General features: G+C 48.6%; 1 long non-coding RNA gene across 1 annotated transcript; it reads left to right on the forward strand.

Annotated features, from left to right (window-relative positions):
* Positions 1-6828: 6828 nt before the first annotated feature.
* Positions 6829-8605, forward strand: LOC147034211 (uncharacterized). The gene is made up of 2 exons (XR_015057554.1): positions 6829-7034; positions 7072-8605. It is a non-coding gene; the product is annotated as an uncharacterized LOC147034211 (long non-coding RNA).
* Positions 8606-26637: the final 18032 nt, after the last annotated feature.

Here is a 26637-nt window from a genome sequence, read left to right on the forward strand (position 1 = left end):
ATCTCCATCAACTAATACAAGTCAACACTGGGGAAGCACTGGACCATCCATCCATTGAAATACAACCCTTATTACCGTTATCGAGGATCTAGTGGAGTAACCAGGTTCATGTCTCGATATCCAGAAAGAAAAAATACATGTAGGTCAAGGGTCACCCATCCCAACATGGCGCCTTCCTTTGATGTATCCACGCTGTTGTGGGTTGAAACAGAGGACAATGTGGGTTGTACCAGGAGTGAAAGATCGACCTGAGCTGATACCATACCAATAATACCAGAATACAATACGGAGCTCTGATCCGAATCAGTGAAGAGTAGAGTGGAGTAGAGTGAAGAAACCAGTCAGCAGTTCCATCCAGTCCCTGAGGGTCTTCAGCGTTAAGAAATATGTGTACGTGCCATTGTGTGACATCATAGTTCACTTCTGGTTTGGAAAACAATGCACACCCTAAATTAATATTTATTAGATTATCGGAGCGATACTTGGCGATTAGTCAGCACACGACCGGGAAGTCGATACATGTTCCTGTTCTGCTTGATTGTGTAGTCGGTGGAGCTGAGGAAACGGGTTGTTTTACACCTCAGAGCTTACCCCCCACCGTCCAGCTGATTTCTGGGGATAACACACAATCGGGGTGCTCACCCTGCTCTCCAGCAAGGCGACCTTAACCCCATGAAGTTGTGGTACTAACCCTGCTCTCCAGCAAGGCTACCTTAACCCCATGAAGTTGTGATACTAACCCTGCTCTCCAGCAAGGCTACCTTAACCCCATCAAGTTGTGGTACTAACCCTGCTCTCCAGCAAGGCTACCTTAACCCCAACTAGTTGTGGTACTAACCCTGCTCTCCAGCAAGGCCACCTAAACCCCAACTAGTTGTAGTACTAACCCTGCTCTCCAGCAAGGCTACCTTAACCCCATGAAGTTGTGGTACTAACCCTGCTCTCCAGCAAGGCTACCCTAACCCCAACTAGTTGTGGTACTAACCCTGCTCTCCAGCAAGGCCACCTAAACCCCAACTAGTTGTAGTACTAACCCTGCTCTCCAGCAAGGCTACCTTAACCCCAACTAGTTGTAGTACTAACCCTGCTCTCCAGCAAGGCTACCTTAACCCCAACAAGTTGAAGTACTAACCCTGCTCTCCAGCAAGGCTACCTTAACCCCAACAAGTTGTAGTACTAACCCTGCTCTCCAGCAAGGCTACCTTAACCCCAACAAGTTGTGGTACTAACTCTCCTCTCCAGCAAGACTACCTTAACCCCAACAAGTTGTGGTACTAACTCTCCTCTCCAGCAAGGCTACCTTAACCCCAACAAGTTGTGGTACTAACTCTCCTCTCCAGCAAGGCTACCTTAACCCCAACAAGTTGTGGTACTAACCCTGCTCTCCAGCAAGGCTACCTTAACCCCAACAAGTTGTGGTACTAACCCTGCTCTCCAGCAAGACTACCTTAACCCCAACAAGTTGTGGTACTAACTCTCCTCTCCAGCAAGGCTACCTTAACCCCAACAAGTTGTGATACTAACCCTGCTCTCCAGCAAGGCTACCTTAACCCCAACAAGTTGTGGTACTAACCCTGCTCTCCAGCAAGGCTACCTTAACCCCATGAAGTTGTGGTACTAACCCTGCTCTCCAGCAAGGCTACCTTAACCCCAACTAGTTGTGGTACTAACCCTGCTCTCCAGCAAGGCTACCTTAACCCCATGAAGTTGTGGTACTAACCCTGCTCTCCAGCAAGGCTACCTTAACCCCAACTAATTGTGGTACTAACCCTGCTCTCCAGCAAGGCTACCTTAACCCCATGAAGTTGTGGTACTAACCCTGCTCTCCAGCAAGGCCACCTAAACCCCAACTAGTTGTAGTACTAACCCTGCTCTCCAGCAAGGCTACCTTAACCCCATGAAGTTGTGGTACTAACCCTGCTCTCCAGCAAGGCTACCTTAACCCCAACTAGTTGTGGTACTAACCCTGCTCTCCAGCAAGGCCACCTAAACCCCAACTAGTTGTAGTACTAACCCTGCTCTCCAGCAAGGCTACCTTAACCCCAACTAGTTGTAGTACTAACCCTGCTCTCCAGCAAGGCTACCTTAACCCCAACAAGTTGAAGTACTAACCCTGCTCTCCAGCAAGGCTACCTTAACCCCAACAAGTTGTAGTACTAACCCTGCTCTCCAGCAAGGCTACCTTAACCCCAACAAGTTGTGGTACTAACTCTCCTCTCCAGCAAGACTACCTTAACCCCAACAAGTTGTGGTACTAACTCTCCTCTCCAGCAAGGCTACCTTAACCCCAACAAGTTGTGGTACTAACCCTGCTCTCCAGCAAGGCTACCTTAACCCCAACAAGTTGTGGTACTAACCCTGCTCTCCAGCAAGACTACCTTAACCCCAACAAGTTGTGGTACTAACTCTCCTCTCCAGCAAGGCTACCTTAACCCCAACAAGTTGTGGTACTAACCCTGCTCTCCAGCAAGGCTACCTTAACCCCAACAAGTTGTGGTACTAACCCTGCTCTCCAGCAAGGCTACCTTAACCCCAACAAGTTGTAGTACTAACTCTCCTCTCCAGCAAGGCTACCTTAACCCCAACAAGTTGTGATACTAACTCACTTTCCAGAAATGAGGCGTGAAAAGAAACTCACCACAGATAATTAATCGGTAGGGTTACCGATTACCCAGGGTTAAGTGGAAAAGACGAGGTGTGAAAACGTCCTTCATGTCTTCTCCTCCATCTGGTATCATTGGTGACGTCATGGTTTAGAGTTTGTGCTTCTTCTTCATTTGGATGCAGCACAAGGGCTGCTGGGGAGCATCGTCGGTTGAGGACACGGTTGTGACGCTGATGCAGTGCCCCCTGCTGGTTATGGCAGGAATTTGTAATTTGTTCAGGGTGCCGCGATAGCTCACCAGCTCTTCGCAAAGAACACCACAGACTTTCTAACATCCAACAACTAATACTGGAAGACGACACCAGGTTAACGTCCATCCGAGGGACGGCACAAACGATGATGAATCAACCTGTGAAACACCAGGATGACAGTTTATAACTGGGTCGGGATTCAAACCCAGGCTGGACCGTTTAGAGGTGTGTGTGTGTGTGTGTGTGTGTGTGTGTGTGTGTGTGTGTGTGTGTGTGTGTGTGTGTGTGTGTGTGTGTGTGTGTGTGTGTGTGTGTGTGTGTGTGTGTGTGTGTGATATCTCAAAGCGTGGACAGATTCGGACCAAACTTGGTGGACAGGTTGATTGGATTTTGGTGAAGATCCGAATCGGGATGCAGACAGGAGAATTATTTAATTATTTCAGTGATTCTTCACCATTGAGAGAAGGCAGTGAACAACGATGTACCTGGACCGTGGAGCAGGACATCTCAAAAAATGTATAGGTGTGGTGGAAGTGTGTGCCCTACCGAGTGGTGGAGGCGCGCGCCCCACCGAGTGTTCTCCAGTTTCACAATGATTTACTTTTGGTCGAAATTGAAAACGTGAATTTACCTGTGGGGTTTTTATTCCACACCAAAATGATACAAATCAAGGTGATCAAACAAAACGAACTTCATGATTTACAGGACAGTGTGTCCATGTCGTAGGACAGCGTGTCCATATCGTTAGCAGAGTGAGTAACCAAGAGCATGTACATGTCTGCTGCAGGTACTCGGCAGGTTGACTCATCAAGGTGTGTGCCGTCCCTCGGATGGACGTTAATCTGGACATCCTGTCGCAACTCGTCTTTAAGCTGTCTCGCCTGGGTTCGAATCCTGAACTCGCTGTAAAATGTCCGCCCGGTGTTTCACAGACAAGGTCAATGTGTGTGTCGTCTCTCGGATGGACGTTAACCTGGACATCCTGTCGCACACTCACCTCGAAACTATCCAGCTATCAGCCGGTTCGTGAAAGTCTTGGGTGGAACTGGTGAAAGACTTGGGGTTAATCCTCTCCACATAAAAACACTTTTATAAACCAATTTGCGACCCACAAACAAATCCATTTACACACAAGGTTCACGTGACGAACACCGAATGAGAAGCTGCAATTCCTCAGTGAAATTTCAGAGTAAAACTTCACCATTCCTGTTCATCAACATATAAAAATTCCTGTGAAACGGCTTTCTACAACCCTCTCGTAACCCACTGGAGCAGTTTGTTGCCGTACAAAATGGTATTTTTATCATTTATTTGGCTTTTTCAATCTGGGACGCGAGTTGTTCACTTGGTGCTAACCAAGATGGCGCCGGTCACGAGACCTCGACGTTTCGACAGTTTCACTTTTCAAGTGTTCTGAGTATTCCATGTATTTTCAGTTCAGTGCTTACATCTCCCAATTTGATGTGTTTCATGTGTCTCCTCACCTCCATGTCACCATTTTCTTCTCATCACCTCTTTTTGGGGTTTAACCCCCACAATGGCACTTAAAGCCAAAACACCCGGAGGAATGAAATACGAAACGAGAGGGTGAACGGCAGAGCCAGTTAAAGGAAAGATCAGATGACGGTGTGAAGGACCCTGATGATCTGGATCGTAAGGATGATCTGATTATATTGATGTGGATGAACGGGTAGATCTTGTATCCAGACTTCACCTGATGGATCAGCAGGTCACGTGTTCTTTTGTGGTTAAATGGGAGTTTTGAGTGGTTTTGCCTCCGTTGATAATGCGTGGATCGTCCTGTGGAGCAGGAACACATCAGATCTACAAATGATGGACAAACAATGAAATACATTACTTGGGGGTTAAAGTTTTCCCACGTTGTGATTAAAATACTTGGGGGTTAAAAAGTGTTCTGTCCATGATGGAGTTAAATGTTATAAATTAAATTAAATATACGAAGAAAAATCACAAGTCGTTTCCAAACACGATGTGTAATATTGTTACGAATCTGGAAGCCATTTGCACACAGACAGCAGTCCCCGTAGCTCAGTTATCTCGATAAGTATGTGTTTATAGTTAGGGCCCCACCCCCTTTGTCGAACGGGAATTACATGTGTGCGCTGCGAAGTTTCTTTATGGTTCGTTTTTTTACAACGAACCCCCTTAACCACCCCGCACCATCGACTCCATTGCCCACGTGTTTTTGTCTGAAGGCGTGGGCGGACCCTCCATTCGCTTCAAATCGAGGCTCTGCTCCGAGGAAGGGCATGGAGCGTTTCCTCCAGCCAATGGGCAAAGGGCGAGCAGGGCCGAGGCGCCCCCACCAATGAGGGGAGGCCACTGATCGCCCGACAACCCCTCGTCCAATCAGGAGGCGAGTGGGAGGGGAAGAGATCCTTCGGACCTGGCAAGAAGAGTAGAGTGGTTGTCAGGACCAGTGTACTCTAGTCATCGTGGCGATTGGCTTGGTCTTGGTCGTGGTGGCTTTTCGTCTGTGGTCCTTTGAGTGGCTCTGTGGCGCAGTGGATAGCGCATTGGACTTCTCGTGGAAGCAGCAATTCAAAGGTTGTGGGTTCGAGTCCCACCGGGTGGTTGAAGTACGGTGTGACCGCACGAGGCCGAGAGGTACCCGACAAGGCCCTGGTCCCCACCTCGCCTTTCGCTCCTGGGCTGAGGGACCGAATAAAGACCCCACAGGGTCCATTTCTTTTGGGTGTGTGTGTGTGCCCGTGGGCCCCATTTGTAAGTAGAAATTGTTAAGTGCTTTTGTTCAATGTACATTGCTTTTATTCGGATAACTGTGCTCTTTGTGCTTCCCTGCCCCACTGATAAATAAACCCCCAATTGTTCAATGTACCAGCTCGTTGTCTGTCACCTTCTTCCATTGACCAAGCACGGTGCGTATTGAGAATTAGTGAGGCCGTGTGCCGTAAGTTGTCATTGGGACCGGCGCGGCTCTGGTAACTCCCGCTCGGTACGCCGGACCCAAGTCGGTACATGCGACTCGGTTCGGACAAGTCGGCTGAGGGTGTGGTTTCCCCGGTAGATCGACGGCATGAGTACTTTGGTAAATTGGAATTAGACAAGTGGACCCGACCTCACGCCGTTAAAATATTGGCGACCACGATCCTTCAAGTGACCCGTGACCTTTCGGAGTTGTCTGGGAGTCACGACCTAAATTCCGGGTGTTCAGTGGGAGACGGCTCTACTGCTCCACCTCGTGGTCGTTTATCGCCACCGAACCCCGGCCCACAACAATATAAGGGAAGTTATTTATCGTTAACTCGCAGGGCCGACTCTTGGCTTTGCTGATGGACCAATTGGTCATCCTGTTTGCCAAATTTATCTGTGTATAGAGTGTTTTAACCCCTACCCCAACCCCCTTCCCCATGTCCCACTCACCCCCCCCTTTGTCCCCCTGTCATTTCACCCACAATGACAGGCTTTGACAGGCTCCTCCGTTGAGGGGGGGGGGTAGAAGGGAAGGAGGACATATTTACCTGTGCGAAGAGAGTGCTTCCACCTCAGCATTGCCCAGGTCATGAAGGAAATTGTAATACCCTCTGCCACCACCACGTGGCGCTACAAAGTACACATTTATACAGGGAATTGACTCCCTGACCCCCCCCACACCCCCTCGTGAGTTCACGGCCATGTCGCCGATGTTACCCCCACACAAAGTTGTATTTGTACCCCGAGTTTTGGAGTTCCGATTGGAGTTTGCAACTTAAAAGATGTGGCCGTGCATTAGGAACAGAGAGAGAGAGTGGGGGGGGGAGGGGAGTGGGGGGTGGGAAGAGGGGGGAGGGAGAGGAGAGAGAGAGGAACAGAGAGAGAGTGGGGGGAGGAGGGGGAGTGAGAGGAGGTGAGAGAGAGAGAGGAACAGAGAGAGAGAGAGAGGGGGAGAGAGAGGGAGGGGGAGAGAGAGGAGGTGAGAGAGAGGAACAGAGAGAGAGAGAGAGAGAGAGAGTGGGGAGGGGGGAAGAGTGGGAGGGAGAGGAGGTGAGCGAGAGAGAGAAAGAGAGACAGACAGGCATATAATGGTGTTTATATATTTAGATCAATCACAATGATTCTGAACGATCTTCATTGCTGGTCTTAAATATGGGGATGATGGTTTGTAAACATTAATTTATTAATTAATATAAAAATACAGAACACGGGATGGTATGGAGGTCATGCACCGACCAAAGAATACGGGATGGTGTAGAGGTCGTGCACCGACCAAAGAACATGGGATGGGGTGGAGGTCGTGCACCCACTCTTGAGATGTTTAGTCTATGTTTGATTCCTGACGCGACTTCAAACTGTCCGGTTGGTTCTTCACATACAAGGTGTTACATCACAAGGTGGACCGTGACTACCTTCCATCAGATGGATATTGAGCTCGGGACTCATCTGGATGTTAACGAGCATTAATTTGTGAACATTAAAAGTTTAAACTGTAAAAGAGGCGGCAAGTTATCACTGGAACCCAAGTAAAGGTGCACAGACAATTTTTTATTGATGTGATTATGTTGTTTTTTTAAGAAACAAAGAACTGAATGTATTTTTAATTCTCATAATTAAGGGAGTTAAGTCTTCATCTCATATCCTTGGTCAGAGTCCAAGTCACATCGCAACAGCAACACTGGAAGCACCAGGGACTTGAAGACTTGGACCTTCATCCACCTGCATCGGTAACGACAGTGCCACACTCCATGATCCAGTGAATCCATGACTCCACACGCCTGACCCAGATGTCTATTGACCTCTGGCTCACAACATGTGGAGACATGAATATCATTGCAAAGGAAAGTGAATCACTCCATGACCTTAGCATCCTCGCCACAAATAGGTACAGACAAGATAGCAGCATCCAAAGATATCAATGAAAGCCTTGGTCTCAGTTTTGACCCAGGAAACCCATAATCCCGGCGGCTCCGACTCCTCACTCAGCGCCTCGAGGGTCGTTACAAGGATACCCAGCATCTCCATAAGGATGACTGCATCATCTGAAAAATCAAGGTCAGAGATTTTGACATTCCGAAGCGACGCACTGCAGCTTGATCTCTCCAACATCTTCCCCAGAATCCAATCTATGCCAGCGTTAGTGTGGGGGGCAATGCACACCCCTGATGAACTCCAGTAACAACTGGAAATAAGATGGAGATGGAACCACCACCCTCATTACACTCTCTATACCAGAGTATAGCTAAGAAATCAGATTGATAAACTTTGGGAGCACCTCACAATCACCGGGAATCCTCCAGGGGGCATCCCGGTTCACTGAATTGAATGCTTTGCGTAGATCAACATGGGCTGCGAGCAGCCCCTGCTGAAACTCTGCATTCGTCGAGGACCCGGAGAGCAATGATACGGTCAATCGTTGACCTCTTTGGTGTAAAGCCTGATTGCTCTGGGCACTGGTGCTCAAGCAGATGGTGGCGAACCCTATCAAGAATTATCTGAGCAAAGACCTTGCCCGGCACCGAGAGCAGTACCACTCCTCGGTAGTTGTTGTAGTCGTGGCGATCACCCTTCCATTTCCAGAGAGGGACAACAAGGCCACTATTCCAGTCAGTTGGGATGATGCCTGTGCTTCTAACAGAGCACAGAACTGCATGCAACGACAAAAGTGTTCAGCATTTCCATCAGCCTTGAGAAGTTTAGCACGGATGCCACATCCCAGGAGCTTTACCCCCTTCCAAGAGCCATAAATAAAATTCCTTTCAAGATGTTCCTTTCAAAAATCTTCCTTTCAAGATGTTTATTCAAGAAAAAAAACAACGATTAAGTGTGAAGTGAAGCCAGATGTATTCATTAAACCAAACAAGATTTTCTGTGTCAGTGGTCCTTTATCTATATTATTGGAGACCAGATAGTGGTGAGTTTATGGTGGGTGGCGACACCTATGACTGGGCTGGGCACTCTCATAGTTACTATGCCCAAGGAGTTGCTGTGGCTGTGCCCAATAAGTTGGGTCCCATGATAATTGAGGAAACACCGGTCAATGAGTTTATTATGAGACTAAAGATTCGTCATTTATTGGGTGTCATTTCCCTGGTCTCTGAATATGCTCTGACTGAGGTGAGTGATCTCACTGTGAAGGATGCATTCCATGCCACGCTCGAGTCTGTGGTTGATTGGTGCCCTAAGTGAGATACTCTTCAGGTCTTGGGAGATTTAAATGTATTAACTGGCACTGATAGGGATGGTTAGGAGACGTGTTGGTTCCCATTGGTCTGGAAATGTTCCTTGACTTTGCTAAGCACTTAGCACTTCCTAAGCACTTTCCTAAGCACTAATAGTGCTAAGTTCCTTGACTTTGCAAAAAGTTGTGGACTTAGGGTGGCTGGTTCAATGTTACAGTGCCCACAGGCTCATCACTGGACCTGGTATTCCAATGCTGGTGATGTGGCAAAGGAGATTGACCATGTGCTCATTGATGGTCACTGGAGGATGATTCAGAACTGTGGGGTCTTGCAGAGTGAGTTCCTCAATACTGACCACAGCTTGGTTTTAGCAACTTTGTGCTGCAGCTTAAATCCAGGAGAATGGTACCATCCCAGGCCAGTTGGATGAGGGGGTTGCTGAGGAGTTTGCAAACAGACTGAGTGGGGATTTGGAAGGGTCGGTGTATTTTGGGAATCCTGAAGAGTTGTGGAGTGCCTTCAAGACTACCATCCTTGATGTTGCCTATTGGTGTCTTGGAACCCAGCATCAGGCGAAAAGGAACTTTGTCTCCCAAGAGACACTGGACACCATTGACCAGTGTTGTAGGGCCAGGCTTAATGGCAGAACTGTGCTGTTCAGGGAGCTGAGGCACAAGACTACGTTTATTGAGGGTGGACAAGGAGGTCGATGTGTGTGGAATCTGTGAAAAATGTAGAGCATCACCTGTGGTCATTTGATTCTCATCCTGCTTACAGAGGAATCCATGCATTGCTTTCCTCCAAGCCTGCTTCTCAGTGCACTGCAGTTAGAACGGAGGGTGGTGAGCTATTGACAGAGGAGTCCGAAGTGAAGGCCCGCTGGGCCTTTTTATCCGCTTCCGTGCCTTTTTTAAAAAGTAACCTTTTTAGCGGTTACTTTTAGCAGCTGTACCAGGCTGACCCACCAGCTGTTGAGATGTATGTCAAGGGTGTTACTATCCCTAATACAGATGCTCCAATCAACTGTTAACCACCTTTGTTTGTGGAAACACAGGCTGTGGTGAACCATTTGAAAGGGGTAAAGCTCCTGGGATTTGTGTCATCCATGCTGAACTTCTCAATGCTGGTGGAAATGCTGTACTCGTGTTGTCGCATGCAGTTCTCTGCTCTGTTTAAAGCACAGGCATCATCACAACTGACTTGAAGAGGAGCCTTGTTCCATTCTGGAAAGGGAAGGGTGATCACCAGGACTGTAACAACTACCGAGGGGTGATCGTGCTCTCAGTGCCAGGAAAGGCCTTTTCTCGGATAATTAGTCTCACCCTGAAGGGAATGTAAGACTATTGGTGTGTGTGTCTCCCCACATCGATATATTTTTGCTTTACAAATGTGTTTCTGCAACCGTTTGTCCGATCAACGTGAAACTTTAAACATAGTCTTCCCATGGAGAATATTTTATTGCTAACTCTGAAATCATAGGTCACATAGTGTGACGGCTACATTGGATTAAAGGAAAAAATTCGGACATGATTTTCTCCGAAACTGCTGAACGAAACCTGGCATATCATCAACTCTCCATGGGGTATATGGGGTGATTATGATGACATCTTCGGTGAAGTGGTATTCCAGCCATATTTGGTTGAATTTAAATCCTTATCCAAAAATCTGAAACTTCATTTATCTGATCTATTACCCGATGTGTGAAGTCAAATTTATGATGTGATAGATCGTATGGTATGGCAGCTATATTGGATTAAAGAAAAAAATTGGACATAATTTTCTCTGAAACCGCTCAACAAAAAAAAGTGAAACGTGGCACATGTCATCCATTCCCTATGGGGTACATCGGGTGAAAACAATGATGTCATCGGTGAAGTGACATTCCAGCTATAATTGGTTGAATTTAAATCTTTAATCGAAAAATCGAACTTCTTATAATCTAATCTCTGACCAGATGTGAGTGAAGAATTAAATTTATGATAGATGAACAAGAAATAAAGATATATATATATATAGTTACGAATTAGCCGGTTCGACACCCACGCACGACCGACCGCTTCAGCCCAACCGCCTCCGCCGAAAACCGGAATTCATTCGTAGCTTCCTGGACAACTCCGGAATCTTGCTACAGGTGCCTTAACGCACCATAAACCGTCAATGTTCTGTTCGCGCGGTACAGGGTTGATCGCCGAATCTCGATATACCTAATTATCCGCGCAGACAGAAGCACCGAGAATTTATACCTCGACGGAACTCGTACGAAAACGAGCCGCTAAGCGCGCTGTTCCATGTGCGAGGCCGAGCGGTTTTATCGCCGAGTTCCGTCGGACCAATTACCACTTTAGTTTGGCTTTAATAACCAGCTAATTTCCCGGACGTACCGTGGAAGTCAATGGGAGGAAAATGACACAACGAGCAGATGTACATTCAAACAATGGGGCGTTTATTATACAGGCACATAAGCAGTCAATGGGGGATACAGGCCTTGCATTTTTAAAATCAGACTGGGCTGATAAATAGGCCTCGTCATGTGGGGTGAGGGGGCTGATTTTGCCCATGGGGTGATTTTAAAATTGCTTCAAAATCTTGTGAATTAGTTTTTGTAAATTGTTTTAACATGTGGTCCAAATTGACCAATGTCCGTACAAACTGAACTGCCAAAGAATCTGAATAAACTGAGCCTAATCCGAACTATGTCATTTCAAAATGTACCTTAAACGGTCCTTCTTGGGGCCAAACACAAAGTTCTGAGAAACGGAACTTTCTGCTCAAGCACAGTACTTTCCCACAATCCTTTTCATTAAAAAGTATTAGAACTAAGTTGCTTTGTTGTGGATTATTACCTGTAATGACAAATGTTCTGACAATTTGCGTGAATGATGTCCCGGTACAATACATTACATGTATGTCATTGAACTGGGACCATTCAAGTATTACGTACACAAGTCCAACCCATTTCTCCCCCTGGACGAGCCCACTGTGTTCAACATATTCATGGGGATAAATCTTGACTTTTCACTGCCATTACCTTGTCATGCAGGTTGTACTTGATTGTCCACACCTGGATCCACCAGTAACATAGTAATAATGTCAAAAGATTTATTCTTGTAACAAATTTAAAACTTTATTCGCTGCAAAGCTGAATGACCAAAAATAAAATCTGAACAGTCACAAATTTAATGAGTTTATTGATGCATTTCTGTCTCAACAAAACTAATTTATCTGCAAGTATATATATATATATATATATATATATATATATATATATATATATATATATATATATATATATATATATATATATATATTGTTGCGGATTCGCGCCCGCCGGCGTGCTGACGGCCACGTAACTCGAATCGCGGCACGTCGCCCACCGGACGGACAATCCAGTCGTGACCCTCTCGGACTAACGCCGGGAACCAGTCACGGGTGGACCTTTCGGTCTCACCGCGATCGAGCCAATCAGCCCCCGCGTGGGATAGGGTTGCTCGCCAAATTCGACCTACCTAAGTACCCACGCGGAGGGTAGACCGGGCGATCGCACCTCGCCGCAGGTCGACTTCGGACACGGGCCACTTAAGCGACCCGTTCCGCACTATCAGAATAACCGAGCGGTGTTATCGTCGACCTCGACGGTTCGATTAATTATCGGGCGTATTCAGCCCACTACCAACCCTTTACGTGAAGCAAGATGGGGATTCAATGGGAGAAATGACGAAGCGAAGCGGGAAACAGTTCAACACAAAGCACATTTATTCGCGGCACACGGGAAGCACACATATTCAATTCCACCAAAAGCACACAGAAAAGACACAATGCAATTTACACAAAAAGCAAATATAAAAGAGAAGACACAATGCAGAGCTAATACCGACTACCGAGCACACGGCAACACTTATACAATTCTACTTCACAGACGGCGCCGACAACACATACCCAAAACCAAGGAAAAGAAATACCCTCAAGGATGAGGCGGGCCTGAGGCCGAGACCGGGTCGCGCCTACCCGTCTGGTGATGAGACGCGGAGCGGCGATGGCGCCTCAACTCCGCGGGCCTCGCGGACAGTGTCTGGTAGGGGGTGGGAAAGGGGCCCCCTTGGTCGCACTATCTCAGCGCGGGGGGAAACAGGAGGGGGTTGCTGATGCTCGGGGTCTAGAGGATCTTTATTATCCCGCGACGAGCGTCTCCACCTCGGCCAGGTCGCGCTGTCGGCCTCCCTCGGGTGCAGCTTCCTGCACGACGCGAGCACCCCCTCGTCTGGTGTCGCCGCCTTTCCACAGCTCCGTCCCCTCCGTTCCGACTCCAACGCACACGACGAGCAGCTCCACCGCCCGCGAAGTCTTGACTCTCTGTTTCCGACTCTCCTACTCTCCGCCTCTACGCTCTCCGACCCTCCTGACTGACGAACACGGTCCTTTTATCAGCCCCCTAGCTTCGCCTTTGACCCCCTCCCTTCGACCTTTCACCTCGCTCCCCATTGGCCCGAGAAAAAGTGGGCGTGAAGGCTTTTTGATCCATAAATTTGCATATATCGATCGCCCTGGGGGCGGGGCCAATTCGCCCCTCGCTCACCGATTGGACGGCAAAAAGTGGGCGTGTGTCGTTTTTGATCCGTTTTTGAAGCACAAAATCCGTGATTTTGTACACGCTGTTCGGCGCGCGCCCTGCACGAGTCCAACACCGGTACCCACAGGCGGCGCAAGAACGGTGGCGATGCGACGGTTGCGAGGTGTGACGTGAAGGTCGTGGCGGTTGTGGTGAAGCGGTGGTTGGTGGTGGTTGATGTTGTGGTTGTGGTGGTAATCATGGCGGTTGGTCCAAATTAAAGATAGTAAAAGAAAAACGGCTATCCTGAAGAGTCGCAGCACGCATAAATGACATGTATTCCCACTAGACAACGGGTTTGGGCCTAACTACACATGTACTTACCGAGATACCTCACCTAAGGGACCTGAATGGTGGTTTGCGAATTTGGTAACCACAACACTACCCCCTCCCCTTTTTACAGACTCGTCCCGAGTCGTCAAATTTTCGTGTGCCATCATGTGTAGTTTTCCCCGAGTACATTTTATCTACGGATCCCTGAGTGCGACATTCATGGTATTCGTGTCCCCAAAATAAATAACCTGAGGGCTGCGTAACTACCTAAACAAACTCACTCACACGGACGACTTAAATAAAATTGCCGGCGCTAGGACAGACATGCCGGGGGCGCACTCATATTTACAGTACATCTTAACCTTAACTTACAAATTTTACACTAAACCATGGCCCAGGATCATTGAACTCTGCAAAAGAAAAGCAGTTAGCAGGGAGCCAGGCTGCCCGCATGCAGTCTCTGGCTCAATCAATGCAGGTGACAGGGAACGTGGCTGGCTGCTCACACGCAGTCCAAGGCCTTCCCTTTTTGAACTGAACGCAGTGAACCACAACGGTGCATGGGCTGCACAAACGCAGTCTCCGTGCCAGCTCAAGTGGCACACGCAATGAGCACAACGAATGGATGGATGGATGGTTTGAATCGAACTCAGTGAACCACAACGGTGCATGGGCTGCACAAACGCAGTCTCCGTGCCAGCTCAAGTGGCACACGCAATGAGCACAACGAATGGATGGATGGACACAAACACGGTGCACGGGCCGCCACTGCAGGCCCGTGTTGTAGCTGCCAACAGGGCAGTTCTCGCAGCTTGCAAACTGTTGCTTTGCGGATCCTGGCGCACATGGAAATGAACAGGGGGGGGGGGCAAAGCAAAATTGAACGGGGCTGGTGAACATGGGCAGTGGGCATGGCATGGCAAAGGTGAGCAGGCAAACACAGCCCGCAGAAGAAGGCCGCTGCAGGCAAACATAGCGGGCAGATGAACTGGCCGGCACAGGCCTTGAAGAAAAAAACAGCCAGCCGGCAGATGAAGTGGGCCGGCACAGGCCTTGCAGCACAGCAGCTGCAGACGATCCAGCCGGCACAGACCTTGCAGCAAAACAACAGCTGCCGATGAAGTTGGCCGGCACAGGCCTTGAAGAAAAATAGCCAGCCGGCAGATGAAGTTGGCCAGCCTTTGCCGTTCAGTGAAGGTTGGTGGAGGGAGTGCGGTGGTGCTGGCCACTCGGAAGGCGGGCTCGGACCTACCCTACGGTCTCCCTCCCAACCTATCGCCTTTGCCTGTCACTGTACATACCCACTCCCTTAATTTGTCAAACCCCAATTTAGCCCCAACTTATTTTTTTGTTGTTTTTATTTTTACTTCCCCACTATAAATCGTCCCCTAACCCCCTTTATCGTCCTTGTTCGGCTAACCTATCCTGTCACCTAGCCTACTCCCAACCCCTACGTTCCCTTCCCGGAGGGGAATAAGGGAGAGCTAACTTCCTGTGCCGAGGCCCAACGAAGCCTCAGAATGGCCTCCCCAGAGTTCGGCGATCTAACCCAAAGTGGGTCCAGCGGCCCACAACGACAGCGAGGGGATGGATGGTGCGGAGGGGTACATCTCCTAATCTACCCTAACCATTTAACTGTTAAACTACCCCGGGGCTTTCAACAAGCGCCTCTCGCTTAAACTATTGGTTCTAACAACCCAGATTCCCGTCGCCTGTGTTGGTGTCCTCACAATTTCGGGCCTCGCCCCCCAATTTTCTCTCCGTGCCCTCACACGGTCTCCTGGCTGGGACACGTGGCTCCCTTTGGCAGGCACGACCCTCTGCCGATTCTCCCGCTATGGCACCCCCGGGCACTACACTGCCTCCGAGCCTACCAGCTCCCTAACACCGGGGAGTGCCCCCCATGGCACCTCCCCTGAAACGCACACGTGGCAGGCCGGCCTCCCGGGCCCCTTTCCGAGGGTCACCCGTGCCCACAACACTGCCCACGCGGCTAATGGCGCCCCGGGCCCCCGCACCAAGCAGGCGCACCCGTGCCCACGACTCTATCCCGGCCCCCCATGGGCCCATGGCCTACCGCGGCCGACTAGCCTGGTGCCCGGGGTACCCACTCAGCGATACTCACCTTTCGCAGCCACGCTCCCAAGCCCGTCAACAGGGCTCCTGCACCCCTCCAAATGGGTCTCGAGCCTACATTCCCACCAACAACAAAACGACCTCCATTTTTCAATTTGACTAACCCAGCTAACTCACTCTACACTGACCCCGGGGTCCCTTGGACGGGAGTCACTCCTCCCCCCAATCACTCATCGCACCATGCATTCCCCATTCGCTCCACACACACACACAGACCCGCTGGCCTCACTCACTTACCAAGCACATGCTTCCAATCCACTCACCAACAACTCTTCAACACACACACGACTGAACTCTGCCATCCTTCTAACTACATCCCTTAACTAACTCGTGCTCCCACGTCATCCCTTAAACTACAGCACGTTCCTTTTAACACTACGTAGCTAAGCTACGTCCCCTCTACACATCCACAAGTCTGTCACTGTCTCCAAATAAATCATTTTATTTCCCAACCTAAATCTCACTAAATCCCTCTACCTAATCCATTCCACGGACTCCATGAGGACTTACCCCTGCCCCATGAAGTCGGTCTAACTAAGCTAACCCTTCCCCCTAACTAGTTTCCATCCTGTGCCCCGGGTAAAGGGGGTCTTCCACCCTTTGCCCAGGAATCCTGTGCACCCGAAAGTGAGGCTTGTTTTTTTTTTTTTTTTTCATGCGCAGCACCTGCGCGGCAACTCAGAGCTCGCGCACTTTACACCTGCCCGTGACGTCATGCAGCTGCACGTGTTCCTCGTCCCTCCTTGGACGGTACCATCCGGCAGAGATACCCCTCCTGCCGGATTCCAACCACACGTGCAGCCATGACGTCACCGTGCGCAAAAAAAAAACACAAGCCCCACGTCTCGAGGGGTTCCCCACGCGAACACATGTGCTTTGCCCGTTGGAGCTTAACACACACGATCGCGTGGAGAACCCGTCCGGTCCAAATCCGTTTACCTGCCTAAACTTTGTCCGTCCGCGGGATCGGCAAATCCACCGCTGGCGTTTCCGGACCGGGACTTCACTCTCGCAAGCGAGCACGTGGTGGTCTCGTGCGTTGCACAGCACGAACCGCGTGCTCACTGCTGGGTGAACCCGGCACGGTCCCCGAAACAACTACAGCCGCTACTCGGCTTTCTCTCCTCTGTCGCCGTCTCCGTCGTCGCCATTCAACCCACGCACACCTGCGTGTTACGACGCACACAGTCCACTCCATCACATTCACACCGGGAGACGCGGCTGCGTGCTCCCGCATGCCAACCGACATCTCCCTCACATACCGCTCTCTCACACACACGGTCTCCCTTGCATACGGCCGTTCACTCACGCGTGCCTCACTACTCACACAAACCATACTACTCACACACGCGGGGGCACTCAACCGCTGTGCCTCATCCACACACCGTGCCTCACTCATACACGCGGGGGAACTCAACCGCGGTGCCTCATCCACACACGGTGCCTCACCCACACACGGTGCCTCACCCACACACGCGGGGGAACTAACCCGCGGTGCCTCACTCACACTGGCCGTTTCACTCACACACACGGCCTCACTCACACACGGTGCCTCACCCACGCACGGCGTGCTGGGAAGCACGTACTCTGGCTCCATCGCCACCACACCACTCACACACGGGGTCGCTTCCACACACGGTGCCGCACTCACACCTTGCACCACACACACAGGGACAACCACACTGGGGATTCGTGTCCCCACAAGGGTCTCCGGGGCCTCTATACCCCCCAAGCTCTCCAAGCACCCGTTCGCAGCACTCCTCCCCTCAACCTCGCAAAGCACGACCGAACTCACCTGGTCGTGACTCACCTCAAGGGGGCATACTCCCTCCCCTCGTTCCTGGAGGAGGCCACCCAGGTGCTCGCACTGGGTCCCTACACGCTCCGCGAGCTCACCCCCATTGTCCTCCACTACCTCCGTGTGTGTGTGTGCGTCACTTACCCCGTCCTCACCGTGCAGTCTCTCCTCTATCGTTCCCTTCCCGGCTTCCGTCACTGCCAACACTTCACCCTTTACCTCCCTTGTCTCAACTATTATTTCCGTTGTCGTCATTTCGTGTCTCGTCTCACACGTTTTGGTCTCCCCATTTAATTTTTCCCTTTTGGTCACCGTCGATTCCTCTCCCAGTTCGTTCGCTTCTACACGTGGAGTCGCCATTTTGATCTCCCCGGTCACGGCCTTCATGCCCGCCTGCAGGCTTCGGCCCATGTTCTGCGTCTCACCCCGTAGCTCTTTCATTTCCTCCTTCATGTTTGTTTCCATTCCGTTCATTTGTTGTGTATTCGCATCCATCTTTTCGTTCATTTGTTTGTTCATGTCTTTCATTTCGTTTTTCATTTCATTTGTATTTGTATCCATCTTTTCTGTCATTGCCGCCAGCATGGCGCATAGCTGGGCCATGTCGGGTGCGCTTGTGTGAGCCGTTTCGGCAAGGGTCGGCGGGTTTTGGTGGAGAGGGTGGGGGGAGGTGTCATACACCGCGGCCGCTGCCGCTCCTATTTCGGGCTCTGGGTTCAGTTGGGCGAGTTCATGTTCCTGCACAATCAACATTTCCTGCTCGGGACCTGGACCATGGATTCTACACATTCTACATCCATTTCTAATACCCCCGGCTCCCGCTCGCCTTGAGACGCCATCTTGCTTCTCTTAAAGGGTTAATTTGCTCGCTCGTAATTTGGAGGGAATCGGGGGTCGCTTCTCTCACCCCTGGACCGATTCCCGTGAATTTAGCCGGAGACAGGAGAGCCCGTTTTCCTGTTCTCCGATACCAGTGCCGAGAGGAGGGCGATGGATTTGTATCGCACGACCTGACACCAGTGTTGCGGATTCGCGCCCGCCGGCGTGCTGACGGCCACGTAACTCGAATCGCGGCACGTCGCCCACCGGACGGACAATCCAGTCGTGACCCTCTCGGACTAACGCCGGGAACCAGTCACGGGTGGACCTTTCGGTCTCACCGCGATCGAGCCAATCAGCCCCCGCGTGGGATAGGGTTGCTCGCCAAATTCGACCTACCTAAGTACCCACGCGGAGGGTAGACCGGGCGATCGCACCTCGCCGCAGGTCGACTTCGGACACGGGCCACTAGCGACCCGTTCCGTACTATCAGAATAACCGAGCGGTGTTATCGTCGACCTCGACGTTTCGATTAATTATCGGGCGTATTCAGCCCACTACCAACCCTTTACGTGAAGCAAGATGGGGATTCAATGGGAGAAATGACGAAGCGAAGCGGGAAACAGTTCAACACAAAGCACATTTATTCGCGGCACACGGGAAGCACACATATTCAATTCCACCAAAAGCACACAGAAAAGACACAATGCAATTTACACAAAAAGCAAATATAAAAGAGAAGACACAATGCAGAGCTAATACCGACTACCGAGCACACGGCAACACTTATACAATTCTACTTCACAGACGGCGCCGACAACACATACCCAAAACCAAGGAAAAGAAATACCCTCAAGGATGAGGCGGGCCTGAGGCCGAGACCGGGTCGCGCCTACCCGTCTGGTGATGAGACGCGGAGCGGCGATGGCGCCTCAACTCCGCGGGTCTCGCGGACAGTGTCTGGTAGGGGGTGGGAAAGGGGCCCCCTTGGTCGCACTATCTCAGCGCGGGGGGAAACAGGAGGGGGTTGCTGATGCTCGGGGTATAGAGGATCTTTATTATCCCGCGACGAGCGTCTCCACCTCGGCCAGGTCGCGCTGTCGGCCTCCCTCGGGTGCAGCTTCCTGCACGACGCGAGCACCCCCTCGTCTGGTGTCGCCGCCTTTCCACAGCTCCGTCCCCTCCGTTCAGACTCCAACGCACACGACGAGCAGCTCCACCGCCCGCGAAGTCTTGACTCTCTGTTTCCGACTCTCCTACTCTCCTACTCTCCGCCTCTACGCTCTCCGACCCTCCTGACTGACGAACACGGTCCTTTTATCAGCCCCCTAGCTTCGCCTTTGACCCCCTCCCTTCGACCTTTCACCTCGCTCCCCATTGGCCCGAGAAAAAGTGGGCGTGAAGGCTTTTTGATCCATAAATTTGCAAATATCGATCGCCCTGGGGGCGGGGCCAATTCGCCCCTCGCTCACCGATTGGACGGCAAAAAGTGGGCGTGTGTCGTTTTTGATCCGTTTTTGAAGCACAAAATCCGTGATTTTGTACACGCTGTTCGGCGCGCGCCCTGCACGAGTCCAACACCGGTACCCACAGGCGGCGCAAGAACGGTGGCGATGCGACGGTTGCGAGGTGTGACGTGAAGGTCGTGGCGGTTGTGGTGAAGCGGTGGTTGGTGGTGGTTGATGTTGTGGTTGTGGTGGTAATCATGGCGGTTGGTCCAAATTAAAGATAGTAAAAGAAAAACGGCTATCCTGAAGAGTCGCAGCACGCATAAATGACATGTATTCCCACTAGACAACGGGTTTGGGCCTAACTACACATGTACTTACCGAGATACCTCACCTAAGGGACCTGAATGGTGGTTTGCGAATTTGGTAACCACAACAATATATATATATATATATATATATATATATATATATATATATATATATATATATATATATCTCTCTCTATCTCTCTCTCTCTCTCTCTCTCTCTCTCTCTCTCTCTCTCTCTCTCTCTCTCTCTCTCTCTCTGTCTCTGTCTCTGTCTCTGTCTCTGTCTCTGTCTCTGTCTCTGTCTCTGTCTCTGTCTCTGTCTCTCTCTCTCTTTCTCTCTCCAGTCCAATAACATAACAGATACATGTGTTCAGTACATTCTGCCAAATACTAATTAACTTTAGCAGGTTTAGTATTGATGTAAATCTTCAGGCAGAAACCCCCAAAAGTCACTATCATCAGATAATTGTGAAAGAGATTCATCCCCTGAGCTACCTGAAGATAAGTCCAACACAACAGTATTCTCATCATCTGTGGAGATGACTTCAACCATGTCATTGTCCGTTTCTCGGTCTGATCCCGACTCAGATACGTCACCGTCACGTCTGTCCAGAATAATACAACGTCTCCGTTTACATCATCTCGTGTTGAAAGATTGTCTTCCAATTTATTTTTTCGCTTTTTGCTCAAATACCTTTTCACTGCCGACTCTATTATTTCATCTTTTTCTTCTTTTGTCCACACCAAATCATTGGCTGCAATTATGATTTGATCGCTCACATTTGCATGGTTTAGTGAAAGGCGTTTGTCTGTCAAAATTGTGAGAAGTTGGGAAAATCCTCTCTTCGTGGTGGAATTGGAAGGTGAAATGCTCAAGCAAATATCAGCTATGAGACAAAGATTTGGAAATTCTTGCTTTCTGTAAATCAAAACATTTTGCCAAAAAGGTTTGCTTTTGACACCCAAGTATTTGTGATCACGCAAGTACTTGAGTTCCTTCCACTCTCTGAAAGCAGGTACCAGTTGAAAACCTTTATTGTTTAGGGGTATCTCAAAGTGAGCAGCTATGCTCGTGAGCTCTTGCTTGCCGTTTGTCTGTGGTCAGCCAATCCTGGGGATCCATTAATCTACCTATGCTGCGATATATTGGAAGAGGAAATGAGTCAAACCTTGTGTCAAGTTGTTCAATCATACGAGGTATAACATCTGTTTTCACAGAGTCAACATGCACTGAATTTTGACTAGTTTGAGTGATGTCAGATAGACTCAAATCTTCAGTTTCATGGCTTGCAGCCTTCCTTTTCATGTGTCCCTTCTTATGGATATTTACAGTGATGGTATGTCCAGTAGAAGACTCATCATCTGGTATCAGATTGTATGCACCGGCTGATGCAAAATTCTCATTCCATTCCTGCAAGTCATTCAATTTCTCTTTGGTGTTTTCTATTACTGGAGAAATGGCCCAAGCCAATACGTCCGTTTTCTCAAAACAAAGTGAAATCTTGGCTGGTTCCTGGAGCAAGTCCTTAAATGTATGCACATCCTTCAGAAATGAATAGCTCTGAAGCTTTTTGAAGAACCCAGTTACTTTGCCTTGGGTACCAGGTGCCATTTTCACTTTATGTTCGAGTGCCTCTCTCAGACTTGTTTCGAGTGGAATCCAACCATGGATTATTGTCCGAACTCCACGAAGCCTGTGTGCTGTGAATCGAGTGCCATGTGTGCGAGGAATTGTGTAAGGATCAACACCGAACGACACGCAAGCATTTGCATACATTTGTTTCAGTTTCCCGGACCTCTTGTGAAGATCCCACATTCCCTGCAAGAAATCATCTACCGACTTCATCTTCTCATTGGTGAGTATGGCGTCCTTCATTGTCAATTCAGCCCGGTGGTTAACACAGTGGATAGTTAAAATCCAACATCGGTCATTTTTCAGCCGGGTGAGCAGGCCACTGTGAATCCCAGTATTCACACTGGCACCGTCTGCAGTTTCCGAAACCATACACTTCAGGTATCCATTGTCTTGAATACCCAGGTCTTCAAACGTTTTGTCTAAACGGGACTTCAACCCTTCGGCATTGGCACCTCCATGATCATTCACATCTTCCAAGCCAATGCAGTAATAAACAGGAATACCTGTTTTGTTGTTCTGACATACACAAGTTCCTTTTCAGAGCCAGTTTTTTGGGGTTCACTGCCATCTGTGAGAACCCCAAAGGCAGTATTTGAACACAAAAGGACTTCCACTTTTCCCCTGATTGAATAGGCAATTTCTGAGCAGTACTCCCGTGCTGCTCTACCATCATCTTTTCCCTCAATGAGTTTTACGCCAGATTCCTTAATGCACTTCACAAGCACCCGGAATTTTGAATATGGCAAACGTTCATTAATCAAGTTGTACGCTGTGTTGAACAGTTTTTTTTTTTGTATACTTCATGTGCAGATTTGTCTATAAAGGAGTTAATGGCAGGTTGAGTTGCACGAGCACCAGCCGTTTTTTTCACTAGTTCACCAACGTCAAATGTCGATGATGCCTCCTTAGCTCGTTTATGCCCAGCTGACTCCAAATGCCTCTTCAAATGATGTTTGGAAATATTCTGGGTTATTCCTGAACAGTATCTTAGAGCTGTATCACCTAAACAGCAAAAACAATAAAAAAAAATGGATAAATACTGGTTATTTAAATAAATTTAATAACTAATATACCATAACGGTTTAATGCTCGGCCTAAAATAGACTAAGTTCTTAGTTGTTGGTTATAAGATCAAATACACCAGTATAGTTTTCATGACTGGATTAATATAACACGTCATAAATTAAAAGGAGTCTCTTGTTTGGCATGAAATGTCATTTTATCTCGACGATGCATCAGCCATTGTGAAAGGTCCAGTTATCGACAGTGAAACACATCGACGTTACCAAGCATCACATTCAGTTCAACGTCGGATCTCTTGATTATTTCGACGTGGAAACGACAATAGTTAAGCCAATGTAAAGAATTCCTGGTATTCTGCCGATCGGAAAGAATATTAATCTTTCGTGAAAAATTCTTCTGCTAAACAATGTACAAACCTGCACATCCTTTCGGCCGGTTTTACACTTTTGAGCACATTTTCGTGTCGTTTGCACACCAAACACCAAAGTAGTTTGACGTATACCTTGCCTTCGTCATCTCCTGTTTCAACACCAAACTCTTCGTTGAAATTAAATTTGTTGAACGTCGATAATAAAATGGTTTTGCTGGCATTGTATGAAGCAGCCATTTTCGCCCAACGTTCCAGTTGAATGAAACGTGCCTGCTGAATGTTGTGTACGTAAAACGGTCGCTGATTTGCTGAACGTATTAATGACGGCTTTTCTGATTGGCGTATAAACGCGGGAAGAGTGCGATCGACGAATCTCTGGGACATTTTCTGTGACAAAATGATTCTGACAGCTGTTACTAGAACGAATTGCCAGAACAAATTACAAGTATTCACCCAGGAAGTTAATACAAAGAGAGTATTTTCTGGTGAAAGAGCAGAGCTGAAGAAATCAGGCAAGAACGACAAGATAAACTTTTTTTTCACAGCTTAATTTTACGGGGCCGATAAAAAGACCCCCTGAAAATCGACCACGGGGGCGAGGCTGATCGGCCCCGTCAAAATGCAAGCCATGGGGATAGGGGACATGACACGAGCAAAAGCCTACAGCCAATTCTATTCAATAATGTACAATCATGCACTTAACCATTTCTACTTATAAAGACAAGGCACCACAGACTTTCATACAAAACCCCCAGAAAAAGAATAGGGCTCGAGAGCCTTTATTTCCATTCGGAGCCTGGATGACCGAAGGCTCGCGAGAGGCCGTGCAGGTTACCTGGCCGCCCCTGGTGACAGCTCGAAGGCCTTCGGGTCTGTGACCCCTGCTGTCCCTGGCTTGGCCTTCGTGTCGCACGCGCCGGTCGCTTGAGCGGCCGGGCGGCTTGAGCAGCTTGGCGAGCGGCTTGCTCGGTTCTCCTTGGTCGTCCGGCCTCCACTGCAGCCTGGTCGGTTGGGCCTGGCCGGCGACGCGCTCGGAGGAGTGAACGGGTCTTTTGCTCTTTTAGAGTTGATGCTCTCTTATGACCCGTTCACTACCTCAGCGCCGCACGACTGTCTCAAGGCCGTTCGCCCGGACCACGACCGCAGCTTGCTCGACGCTCGTCTCCTCGGCCGTTCGCCGACGCTTCCCCTCTCCGGGAATCTCTGGCGCGCGCTCCTCGCAGCTACCGCCTCCCGAGAGCAATGAATCTGCCAAAGTCAGCCGAATACTCTTCACAGCTCTTCGGGCTCCCATGCGCCGAACCACACCCTTGTTAGCGTTCGAGCTCCGCCCTTATATTGGCCCGAGGCGAGCCACTCTTTGATCTCTGAACCCGTGGCCGGGCTCCGCCCACTTTTCACCTCCAACCTCTTACCCCTTGAGGGAAACCCCATTCTTGACGTCACAGGGTGCTTTCGGGGAAGACCTCCTTTTGATGCGCTTCTTCAAATTAGCCACTCCGTGGCTTTTACTGTTGCGCAGCGTGTCTACAATCTAACGGCATTTTGCGGCAGTCATTGAGGAGGATGTGATGGTGTTTCTGTTGTTCGGGGATGTTTGTTGAAATAAACGATAGAAAAAGAAAAATGGCTACCTCAAAGATTCACAGCTTGGCATACGAATAAATCCCTTTACACATCGGTGGGGGGTCCTAACCTGAAACACATACTTATCGAAATAACTGATCTCCCTGGGACCTGAATGATGTTCTGTGAATTTCCACAACCGCAACAATATATATATATATATATATATATATATATATATATATATATATATATATATATATATATATATATATATATATAGTCCAAAAACGGCAAAAAAAATTAAAAAAAATTCAGATGTCTCTTCAAGCCTTAAATTATTCCATAATGATTCAATAACACGCATAAAAATTTTTCACTTGATTCAGATAGAGGTCGCTCCATATGACGACTTTTAGTTTCATGAGTTGGTTAAATTAGGGTATGGTCAGGTACGATTACGGGTACTTCTATATGTCCGAGGTGGAAATGGAGTGCATTTTCGAACTCTATGGGATCGATTTACTCTACGAAATGACTGCACCGACATTGAATTCACTACCATTTCGAAAATATGACCTAAAACAAGATTTATCATTACTGGAGTTGAGTAACTAATCATACTGACGATATTATTAAACCATTAGTGAATTAGTTGTCAGTCTAAACATTTCTTAGAGTAAATCGACCCCACTGAGTTCGAAAATGCAGTCTTTTTTTCATCTAGAAAGTACAGAAGTACCCGTAATCGTACCTGACCATACCCTAATTTATTCAAGTCATGAGACTAAAAGTCGTCATATGGAGCGACCTCTAAATCACCTCCGATCAAGCTATAAAAAATTATGCGCGTTATTGGATCATATTAGAATAATTTTAACCTTGTGGAGCAACATTATATTTTTTTCGACTTTTTTGGACCACCCTAATATATATATATATATATTATATATAATATATATATATATATATATATATATATATATATATATATATATATATATATATATATACAGTCTGGTGTTGGCATCGTGGTTATGGGAGCAGCTTGAGATCCAAAAGGTCCTGAGTTCAAGCCCCGTTGACCGCTTGAATTAATACACACCAGGAGGTTGGCTCAGCCTGTCATCCGTCCGAGGTCGGCGAAGTGAGTACCAGTGTTCTGGTACAGGTGTATGCCCCAGTTAGAATAGGTGTACCATATCCCTGTGTCGTAAGAGGCGACCAGGGTTGCGTCAGGAAGGGCATCCAGCGTAAAACCTGTGGCAAAATCATTATGTGGATCATAACGGATGATCCTCTGTGGCGACTCCTAACAGGAGCAGCCGAAAGAAGAAGAAGATATACATATACATATACTATGCACCACCGGTCAAAAGTTTTAGAACACCCCCATTTTTCCAGTTTTTACTGAAATTTAAGCAGTTCAAGTCCAATGAATAACCTGAAATGGTACAAAGCAAAGCAGTAAACTGCCGGAGGTTAAAAAAAACTTTAGGATACCAAAAACTGAAAAATAATGTAAATTTAGAATGCCCAGACTAGGAATCGAACCCAGGTGGGCTTTTTGAACAATGGCTTCCTTCTTGCCACCTTACGCACCGGCCAAATCATAGAGTGCTTGGGATATTGTTGTCACATGCACACAGTGACCAGT

The sequence above is a fragment of the Eptatretus burgeri genome, chromosome 1 (genome assembly GCF_056783735.1).
Source record: "Eptatretus burgeri isolate ZD-2024b chromosome 1, Ebu_testis_v1, whole genome shotgun sequence".
Lineage (NCBI taxonomy): Eukaryota > Metazoa > Chordata > Myxini > Myxiniformes > Myxinidae > Eptatretus > Eptatretus burgeri.